This window comes from Agelaius phoeniceus, chromosome Z (genome assembly GCF_051311805.1).
Source record: "Agelaius phoeniceus isolate bAgePho1 chromosome Z, bAgePho1.hap1, whole genome shotgun sequence".
Lineage (NCBI taxonomy): Eukaryota > Metazoa > Chordata > Aves > Passeriformes > Icteridae > Agelaius > Agelaius phoeniceus.
Window position 1 is genome coordinate 30,849,286 of NC_135303.1, and position 11,156 is coordinate 30,860,441.

The window sequence follows — 11,156 nt, forward strand, 5'->3', positions numbered from 1 at the left end:
CAGTGTTCCTTGAATCCAAACTCTGTTTTAATAAAAAATGACACAGTATTTATTATGCTATGATACGTAGGTCATTGATTATTAAGGATGACATCATTTCAGGAAAGTAGATGTGATTGCTCTGAAATGTAATGACAGTTTTACAAAGATTATCTGTACTTCAGGCTCCCTATGGCTTTCGATTTCCTTTCAGTTAATTAACTTTAAAAATATTAATTCCAGGTAGCAGATTCATCTACAAATAAAACCTCAGAAATATGGTTAAACCAAAATGGGTCACTGTATTTTAGTCTCTAAGTCTCAAATTGTACATGATTGAGTTGGGGTAGCTCATGCAGGGCCAGAACTCGGTGATCCTGACGGGTTCCTTCCAACTTAACGTATTTTTCAATTCTGTGATTGTATGATTTTTAGTTAAATATATGCATACAAATATTTCAGGAAACATTGTAGAGTAGTAGTAGTATTTCTTGATGAGTGAGACGCCGAAAATGGTGATGTGTGTGTACAAGCTGTGATGTAGAATAATTAATGTTAAACATGGTTACAGCGTAAAGTAAACATGGTTACATCCTGTGGCTGTGCTTTTCAACCCAGTGAGCTGTCCTGTTAGCCTTAAATGCTCAGTGGAGCAGCCTTCAAGCTTGTTCCTGCAATACTACAACTAATTCAAGCTAATTTCAGTACTACAAACTGGTATTTTTACTGGTGCCTTTTCCTGTTCTCTTAATAGGTTTTTGTCTCTCTGTGAAACAGAAGTCAGGTCTGCAGTCTTGCTAGAGATTTGTCGCTCAAGCCACAATTTATCCTTGGCAAAATTGTAATTCCCATAAAACACAAATATAGTTTATGCTTTACAAAAATGTGAGATACTACAGATCCCTTTAGGAGCACTTAGATTTTGCAACTCTTTCATCTTCCTTTGTTGTCTTTTCCTTGATTTTCAACATCTCCTTTATGCTAGGAATTACATTTGAACCTCCTTCGTGACTCTCTTGACTTGCCCTCTTCCCAAATTAGAGCATATGCCAAACCACCTCTATGAAAAGTTGCATTTAAATATATTTCCTTTGGCTTTTGTCTGACAAGTTGCCAAAAAAAAGAGTAACAGTTTTCCCCAACTAAAAAATTAACATATTCTTTCTCTTATTTTTATATGCATAGCTTTTGATTGGCCAGACTTGAGAATTGCTTCTCTGAGTCTCTGGAATTTAATTGCATGTAAATTAGTTCTTTCATTTGCCTGAATGTGCTAACCACTTTCTATTAACATTACTTTCAAAGACCCATTTTCTTTGCTCCAAAGACCTCATATCTCAATGTAAGTTTACAATATTTTCTGGTTCATAAGACTGTATCTTAAACTAAAACAGCAACACAAAATTGGTGCTGCCGTGGCATCAGTTTTGTACAAACTGATATGTTTAAATTTGTTCTTTGGGAAGTTCTCACTAATTTTGCCATTTGGGATCTCTTAGGCCTTCATGTATGTTAACTGGCAATTTATCAGACAGTAATTTTCTGTAAAGCACTTACCAGACTATAAAATACAATAGACAACTCAAAATTTCTGAAGTATATTGTAGGGGATGTCTGTGGGTGAATTTGTAAGGTTGTATTCGTGCTTTTTTGTCTTATGTAAACTCTTGGTGATCTGTATATTGGTGCACAGCAGGCCTTGGCTTTGGGCTGTGTCTGCTTCCCTTGGTGAGGAAGCTCTAGTGTTGGACACGAGCGCTACACAAGCAGGAACCAAACCTTCTCTTTTCCAGTGGGACACAAGGGGTGCACTCTGCAGGGGCCCAAGTCTGCTGTGGTGGAGGCGCAGCTGGCTTGCACACTGCTCACTGCATTTAGGCACACAGGTGTAAATATTCACCAAAGTCCTGCAGAGCTTGTTGTGCCTGTTCAGTGTGGTCAGAGGAAGCCTAAGTCCTCCAGGTGTCACATCCCTGAGCTCAGTGAGCTCTGTGCAGCCCACACCTGCTGCCACAGGAAATACTGCGCATCCTGCTGATGTGTGCAGCAGGACCCTGGTACTGCAGGGCACAAATTATGTGTGAGGACATGAACTTCTCTTCCCCTAATTTTCCTCTTGGATCTTTGTAAAGCCTCTTTGACAATGAGACAAAGACTGTGATGGCCAGAGGAAAGATATGTTAAGGCATTCTCTGGAACATAATTTTATTTTAAATAAATTTTACGGCATCAGAAGTGACTGTAGTGTCACAAAACCAGTGTTATTCCTTCCTTGGTAAGGAGTTTAAACACAGTTAATATTTAGTAATTAGTGAAGCTATATTTTTTCTTAATTTGCGTTAGTGTTTGTTAATTTTCTGTCTAGTGCAAACATACCATCTTTCATTAGAAGGAAACTTGGGCTCTGATTTCTCAAAGATCCCAAGGGAAACTTATACTTTTGAGCACTAATCCTGCTAAAAGTAATGTAAACTAGTAATTTGATTTAATTTGTAGCTGTGGGTAATAGACATGCAGCCTTCAGATGTAGGCTTATATTTTGTTGATGTTATCGTATAAGCAATTTTTCAGATGAATGGAAATATTTATGTAGAAGTTGACTGTGCATGACAGTGCTAATATTATCAGACTAGTGCCTGTTGTGAATTCTCTTAAACTATCAGGAGTTAGCTCAGGAGAAGCTTAAAATTATGTGAAAAGTCTCTAAGACCTTTCATTGGATCCATCTAAAACTAAATGGACCTGTAGAATGTACTAAATCTGATAATCAGGAGATGTAAAGTCTAGTTATTTTCCCTTTTTCACTATTTCCTTCTAAAATGTTTCTCTTTGTAGCAGTTCATGAATGTAATAGGCTCTTGTAAGTGACTAAAGGAATTCCATTTTCCTTGGCTTTTTTTTTTCCTGTAGATCTTGATGGCCTTAAGTGGCAGCATAAAATATTGTTTTAATAGTATTTGGAAGCTGTGGCAACTTGCTTGTGGATGTATGTGAGCACTTGAAATATTGTTTAAAAAACTTGAGTTCATGGTGTGTATTTTAAAGGTCCTGCTCTTAGGAATATTGAAAACAAATTTTGGTTTTTCAAATGAGTAGCCTGTTGGTAAAAGGAGTGAGAAATAGCAAATAAATAGACTTGCCTCTTAGGGAATGACTGTTGTGTGGTGGTAGAATGCACTCTTTAGTCCAGAAATAGCAGTATGACACTGGGGGACATAGAGATGGCTGAGAAGCAAAATTGTTTCAAGGGAAATGTGTTAGTGAGGCATCAGTAAATGTGCAGCTGGGAGGGAAGGAAAATAGCTGGTAAATTTCCCAAGAAAAAGAGAGAACATTGAAGAAATATTGTTAGTGGTATAGACAGAGAAAGTAGTAATATAAAAATGGGAACCAGAATGAATTTGGAAGTTGGTTTTCTAAATTGTATGTTATATTTGCATATTGAAAACTGCATAAGCATTTTTGTGTTTGTGTAAAATATTGTGTGTTTTTAGAGAAAGAGAGGGAGAATGTGTGTATTTTGTCACCAAACTGTGCATAAATTAAGAGTAAAATTTGGCTTTGATTTTCCAAGAAACTTTTTTTCAGCCTCTTGTTCTATAGTTTTTAGTGTCATAAAAATCCCTTTACAGGGGCTGTGCTCTGTGGTGCACTGTTGGATGAACTTTTTAAAAATATATTTTCAAACAGAATGCATTAGTGGAAACCCTTGGGGAATTGCTTTGTTCACAGCAGAAACTCCTTGATTATGCTGCAAATGCATAAGGAATTATACACAGAAAAGTACAGAGTACAGTACACAGAAAGTACAATTTTGGAGTTTGTCTCAAATTTTATCCCCTTTTTTTAATAATAATTTTAAATTACGTCTGTCTCCTTATTCTGAAAATGACATAATAGTGGGGTTTGATAGCTGCTCTCCATTTTCTAACTTCAGTGAGGGTAGTTGAAGGGAAAGAGGGTGATAGAGCCTTCAGTAAAAGAAAACCTACTGGGCCTTTCATGTCCAACTACTTTTTCACTGACCCACAGACAGAAACATGTGAGGTATCTTCTGGTTTGGGTTCAGATTTTGTTGGATACTAGCACTAGCAGGGAGATTTGGATGTGTGGGACTCTGGAAATCCAACTGTCAAGCAGTACCTGCAACCAGTGTCCAGCTTTATTTCAGTTAAAGCACAGCAGTGGGGTCTAAACTAAAATGCCCACATCCAAGTGCCTTGGATAAAGGCACTTGGATAAAGGCCATCAAGCAGCAACAGCTGTTGCAGATACCAGTGGGGAGCAAGATCTGAGACCATTCCTCTGAAGAGCATATGGGGAAATGTGGGAAATGTGCGGGGAAGAAAACCACCAAGCCTTTAAAATCTTGAAGCTATATACACTTTTTAAGTGTATATAGTTTTTAAAGTGTCTCAATAGTTATGTAGGACAATACATAGAGCTAAGGGAGAAAACCGTGTCTATAAGGCTACTTAGGATTTTGAATTACTTATTCTGGGGAATGAATCAGGAAAGTTTTGACACCTTCCTATTTCAAGAAAACTAATGCAAGAAAAAAGAAAAAATGCATGTTTTCTGAGGAGAGCATTAGGGTTTTTTTTTTGTTTGTTTTATTTTTGGTTTGTTTTAGCCTCTGTTTCTTTACACAAGAGCTGTTTTGCTATAGCAACTTTACTAGGACCCAGTAGAGTTCATACATAGCTTGTAAACAACTTTTTTTGTCTTTGTAAACCCTTCAAACTGAAAATTTTGTCATGGTTGGAGAGAACTGCACATTGCAGGATCAACCATTAGAGCTGAAGACGGACTAATTAGACATTTGCCTTTTGCTACGTGATATTAAGACTTAAATTCTATCACACCTAAAGTTCATGCAATTCTAGGCATCAGTCAATTAGATAAAGGAAAAACAGGTCAATTTTATTAGGCCTCCATGACTCAGGCAGTTGATTATGCTGAGAAAACACAGGACTTGGTGCTTGAGTGGAGGGTTTGCTTTCGTAATTGACTAACTGTTGCCTCCTGCTCTGTTGACCTTCACTAATTTGTAGTATTGTCTGTCATTCCTTATCTGCAGTCAAGTGGGGAGGTTCATATGTAAACATCAACATTGTTAAGGTCAGGGGGGACTGCATCTGTCTCTGTAGCCAGTTCATTTTTAATTATGTGCACAGCCAGGCTGCAGGCTTTATGCCACTTCGTTCTGCATATCTTCTGAAAATCTGCAGCTTTTGTCAGACTGTCATTGTTTTAATAATAGGAAATGAATAATGTAAACAGCTATGGATCATTTAAAACCCTCAAGAGCATCTTCTGTTACAGTGCCTGTGCTGCCACAGCACTGCAGGAGGGTGGCATCTCCTGAGAATTGGCTTCATCCAAAAGCATATGATGCACTGGTGTGCCCCGGGTGGTGTGGTGCTGTGTCACAGAGGTCCTGCTGCGGTTACTGTGGAATTCTTTCCCTTTGGAGTATCAGTGTAGGGGCTGAAATTGAGAAAAAACTGCCCAAAATTTCTACTCCCAAATGTTGCATAAATACTCTTACATTGTATTTACTAATGTTTCCCAAGATGTCTACACAAAATGGAAAAAGTGTGTAAATTATTTCAATGGCCTGGTAAGTTTCCAACATTTTTAGAAAAATATTTATTTAGCCTTATTACCAATACAGCACTTACATGTTTGCAATTTTTAAATACATTGTCAGTCCTATTAGTTAGAAATAAGGGGACAAAAGTGCTCTAGGATTACTGTTGTTTGGTAGTTTCCTTAACATCACATTCCTTCTGCAGAATTCTTGTATTTTTCTGCCTCCTGTATTTTTATTACCTCTAAATTGTTATGAAATTTCAGTTCTGCTGTGATATATTCCATATCTTGGTGTATTTTAACACAAGCTATATTTGGTAGTAACTGTATTAAATGTCCTTATTCTAATTTCATCTCTTTGTTCAACATAGCAAGCTTTCTATTTCAGCAAGTGATTCTTCTTCCTTTGATGTTTCTTCCTTTCAGATGTTTGTATGCAATTACTTTCTTTTCCCCTTACTTCACCTTGGCTAAGGTGGCATATATGATAGTCTTTAAGATTTTTTTTCTCAAATTTGTCCTCAAATTCATCCTCTAGCCTCTTATGCTGATACTACTTAGCCTAGAGCTATTTTCTTTCCAGCTGTCTAGCTAAATAAGAGAAGTCTTGGTGCTATCACTTTGCTAGCAGATGACTGTTCTTTCTCTGCCCTGTAATGAAATGGAGGACCCACACATAATCTTTTACTTCCCTGCTCTATATTCTTGTGAGCTGTCCCATCACAATCTGCATTTAATTATTAGTGTTCTGAATTATTTTGTATGCAGAGGTTCTAGTTTGGATTTTTTTTTTCAGGTTGATTTGCAATGTAATTTGTTTTTATCCCAAAGCTTTCTTGTTTTTGAAACAATACATGCATGCATTCATAACCCCCACAGGCATTCTATCAGTCAGGAATAAAATTGACACATTTCCTTCCTGCTAAAAATCACTAATAAGAATATTAAATAAGTGTGTTTTTTCTAACTGTGATTTGAGCAAGAAGTACAAAACCAAAGGGTTTGCTTCAAGGTCTTGTTGTGAACCAGTCTTGAATGTATGGAAAGATGAGTGCATTAATGAACAATCAGCAGTTTCACTTTGGCAAAAGTCAATGAAAGTGTTTTTAATGACAGTGACCTACCTGATCCTCCCTCCAGCATCGCTTCTTCAAAATGATCTTCACAAAACAGTGCTAACATGTACAGAATGCTGAGAAGCATTAAAACCCGTCCTGCATGTCATGATGACTAATTGAAAGGAACAGCTTGATGAATTTTCTAGTTCAGTTGTCTGGCTTTTGCAGAGAAACTGCATTTCTGAAACACAGCAAGCTGAGACCAAAAAGTTGTTGCCTGTAGCAGTGGATCTTTGATCTGGCTCTGAGTGATGTTGCATAGCTGTGAATTCCTCAAGGAGTGAATGATGAAACAAATGTTGAAATGATGAAACGTCATTCTGGGCTGTATTACTTGCAGATCAGGATGATGGAGCAGAAAAATTATCAGCATCCATATTTAACCCTGCAGCTGTGTTACATTGCATTTCTTTGAGCCCACGCTCGTGTTTATTCCTTGCATTGCTTTCTTCAGAGCAGTGCTGTTTGTGTGTTTGTGAGCCCTAACAGTGATGTGTCTTCACTCAGACCAAGTGTCACTCCTGCCTGCCAAGCAAGTGTAGATGAAAGAAAGGAAACTAATTGGTGCTCTTGGGAAACTGCAGTAAAATACTGTCCTCCTGTGTCAAATTTCTACATATGAGAGTGTAAAAAAGAGCAAGAATTCCACATTTCTTTGTGAGCTTAGGAGGTGCTGGCAAGACCATCAATGAAGGATGCTGTAAATTCCTTGTACAGCTAGTGGAGAGAAGGAAAATCCTCCAAAGGATTGTGTCCTGACACTTATGTATAAATTGCTTGTACTTTCTTGGGTGTTATTTTCCCACAACAGCCAGATATTTATCTCCCTGCCTTAGTAACATTGCTGTAGTGATGTGCAGATTAGGAGTGAAAGGAAATGAAAGCAAGGTCAGCCCCCAAATGAAAAAGCATTTGGTTTCAACAAGCCCTTTTTTTCCCAGACAGAAGGGAAAGCTTTTTTCCTTTAAACTATGCTTCATCTTAGTGACAAGTGACTGAAACACAAGAGTGAAGCAGAGATAGAGAGAGATGAATAATGGGGTTAGTTCAATTTGGCCTTTATTTCCAAGGTTTGGTCAAAAACTGACTACATGATTTGAGGAGAATTGATTTCTTGTTTTGTTTAGTTTAATTTTTTAAAAATAGTAATTACAGTTTATAAGAGCCTTGCCCTAAACTTGGGAAATATTGTGACATAACTAGGTACAGCATTAGTACAGTTTGTAAAGAAATAATATATTATTTATACAGTTCATATAATCAAGAATAATTTTGAAGTGTTTTGCAAATAACGGTAGCTTGTATGAAAACCTACACAGTGCATGACATTGGCCAAGTGACCTATGACAAGACACCATATTTGAAAATTACTTTGAAATTGCTGATAAAGAAAATTGCCTTTATTAGATCATGGGGCAAAGGTGGCTGTAGCTACGGAAGGAGCTCAGCTGGAGTTGGAGACTCAGGAGTTTCTCGAGAGGTTGGTATCAGGGCTGGGAGGAAGGAGTCTGTACGTGTGGACTAGTGGAGAATAAATAGTGGATGGGAATGAAAGGCCGATATTTAGTGTTAGAAACCTGAGAGCTGTGATGTTAGTGTAAGTGGCATGCTCTTCTCAGATAAATCTCCTAAGCCCACTTTTCTAATTCTTATCATGTTGATTTACTAATTTCTCCATCTGATGTTGGTTGTTGGTGCTGATTTTCTATCTTACTCTCTAATATATTAGAAATTTCAGGAGAGAATATTTTAACAATCTTAATGATTTAAAGCCAGAGATCCCCAGCCTCTTTTACAAAGAGACAAACACTGATGCAGAGCACTAGATAAGTCAATGTCATAACTCAGAAATGAAAAAAAGCTGCAACAATTGAAAATTTGAAGGGAGATTATGAGTGTAAAAGGGAAACTTCAAACATACAAGCAATTTTTTGTAATGTGCTGTTTTTATGTAAGTGTTGTCAATCTTGGCTGCCAGTCAGTGTACAGTACAATGAAATAGTGCCGCTTGTTTATAAACCCAAGGATTAAGTCTATTACTCTACTTCTCTGGCCTTCTCATCCATCAAGAGAGGTTTTGAATAAAGCATGTAGCCATGGCCTTACCTGAGGTATTTGCATCTCCTGAGAGTGTGATACTTTCTTTTCACAATGCCAGAATATCCCAAGCTGCTGAAGACTTGTGTTGAGGAGATATTAGACACTACTGATGGCTGTAGTTATACATGGAGTTGTACCTGTGACTTTCCACTCTCCATGGGCCTGGTTTTAACTAAGTATGATGCTTTCTTTGGTTCAAATGTCCAGCCTTGTCCAACCTGTGCCTTGTCCAAAAGAGTCAAGTGGGGCTGAAAAGTAGGGTGATCTGTTATATTCTCAGTTTCTGTTGACTTTTGTACTATGTGCTTTGTATCTTGAAGGTGCAGGACAGATTTTTTTCTTACTTATTCAAGTTTTAGTTTATCTTACAATTTTTAGTTTAGGTCTGAGTTAGCAATGTAAAATACCTGTATTTATCCTAAGCATTTTCTCTTTAGTTCAGTTTTCATGTTTCATCAGATACATAGGTTGAAGCAGCAACCTTACATATTCCTGTTGAAAGAAGTCCCAAATCCTATTCATTTCCATATACTTTAGGGTCATAGTCCCACGTAAACAAGATGCAGAATTTCAAAGGCTTCAGCTTCTCTGCTCTAATGTGCTGGTCACCCAAAGACATTCACTTCATTCTTACCTCCTATCTCCAGAATAAGAATGACTATGGTATGTTGGCTTACCTGGAAGCTGAGGTCATGATAGTAATCAAATGAAAAAATGCTTATGTAAATATCCTTCTCTTCTTCACCACAAACCTGCATTCAACCTGTGTTTTTTATTGCCAGTTTTACCCCATTGTGTTGGTAAAATCATCTGTGATTTCTCCTTTTTGATCCTTGATCTTCCCCATGAAGGTTAAACTTTACAGGATGTGGCAAATCTTGGCACAACAGAGATCTCCCTAGTTCAGTACTGGCATCTTATTGGGGGTCTGCAGTACCTGTGCCACCCTCCCCTGGACCTGTCACTTTCCTTCTGTGCTGCATCCAAGTTCCTAGTCTTTTCCTCTGCTTCCAAACTGCAGAGATCGAGACTGAAAATACAGTGTTGTTTTCAGTCGTTACTACTGCTGAAAAATACAGTTAGTAAAGTACCTGCTTGGGTTAGGATTAAAGGAGAACCTGTTTGGTCTTTGTTTACAGGATTGAGGAAGGCAGATGGGAGCCAGCCTGGTGCAGTGCAGTAGGGTTGATTAGCCAGGAGATGGCAGCTGAAGTACTCCTTTGCATTTGGAACAAAAACCAGCAGTAAGAGTGAAAACCAGCCTGTAAATAGCACAGATACTGCCTCTCTGCATGGGAAAACGCTGTACTTCATTAAGGCTGTGCTAAACAGAAAAGTCCTAATGGATATGTGTTTTTATGCAATCACCTCAAGCAGCCCTCTCAGCCTTTGCATTAATTTTGAGTATTGTTGTGCAGTGGCATTCACAATTAATTCAAAGCTTGGAAAAAAGTACTTCTTTGCCCTTTCATGGCTGTGTCTTTTCTGATTGACTTAAAAATTGCTGGATAAATGCTGAGTTTTGATGGATGGAGAGCCCATTTTAATTTTTTTTGTTTCTTTCCAGAGGCTGATGTCCAAATATGTTGCACTTGGAGTGCCACAGGTAGTCAGAATATAATGTTCCAAATGGCAGTGATTTTAATGTTGCTAGTTGGGTTTAAGTGTTGTCAGCACAGCTTCGCCATGATGAACAATCTAGTCTATATATAAATAAATAGGCCCAAAATGTCTATTAAGTTTGCAAGGTAACATAAGTAAAAAACAATCAAAACACAATTCCTGAGGTAGCCCCTGGCTGTTTTGTCCCTTACTGAGTAGAAGCCTCATATTAGAGGGTGTTGTCAACCAGCCAGTTAATCTTATAGAGGACATAGCTCTTTCAGATGCTTAGGTTAAGTGGTTAGAAAACAACAAGCTACAGCTGGACTGACTTCTTTTTATGGAAAGAAATTACACAGGCATCTGGAATCATAGTTGTTTAAAACAATTTTCACTGTTACTAAGATGCAACAGCTAGCTGAGGATTCCTAGTTTTGACTAAATGTTCAGAACAGGCAGTCCTTCAGCTGTACAATTCTTTAAAGGACAGGTTTTACAAGTGAAAAATACACTTTTATTCCCTATTGAATTCAAACTAACAAAAACCAGCCAACCAACCCAAGAAAGAAAAATGAACAAGAAATGCTGCCCTCCAAAACACCAAACCAAAACCACCACTCCCTCAGCCTCCCCAGAGTCCCCCCTCCCAAACCCCACCAAAGAACAACCAACCAAAAACCAAATGCCAAACCAAACAAACACAAATCCTGGTGTCTGAATTGGAATCTGTGCTTCTCCACTGGTCTGAGGGCTATCACTGCT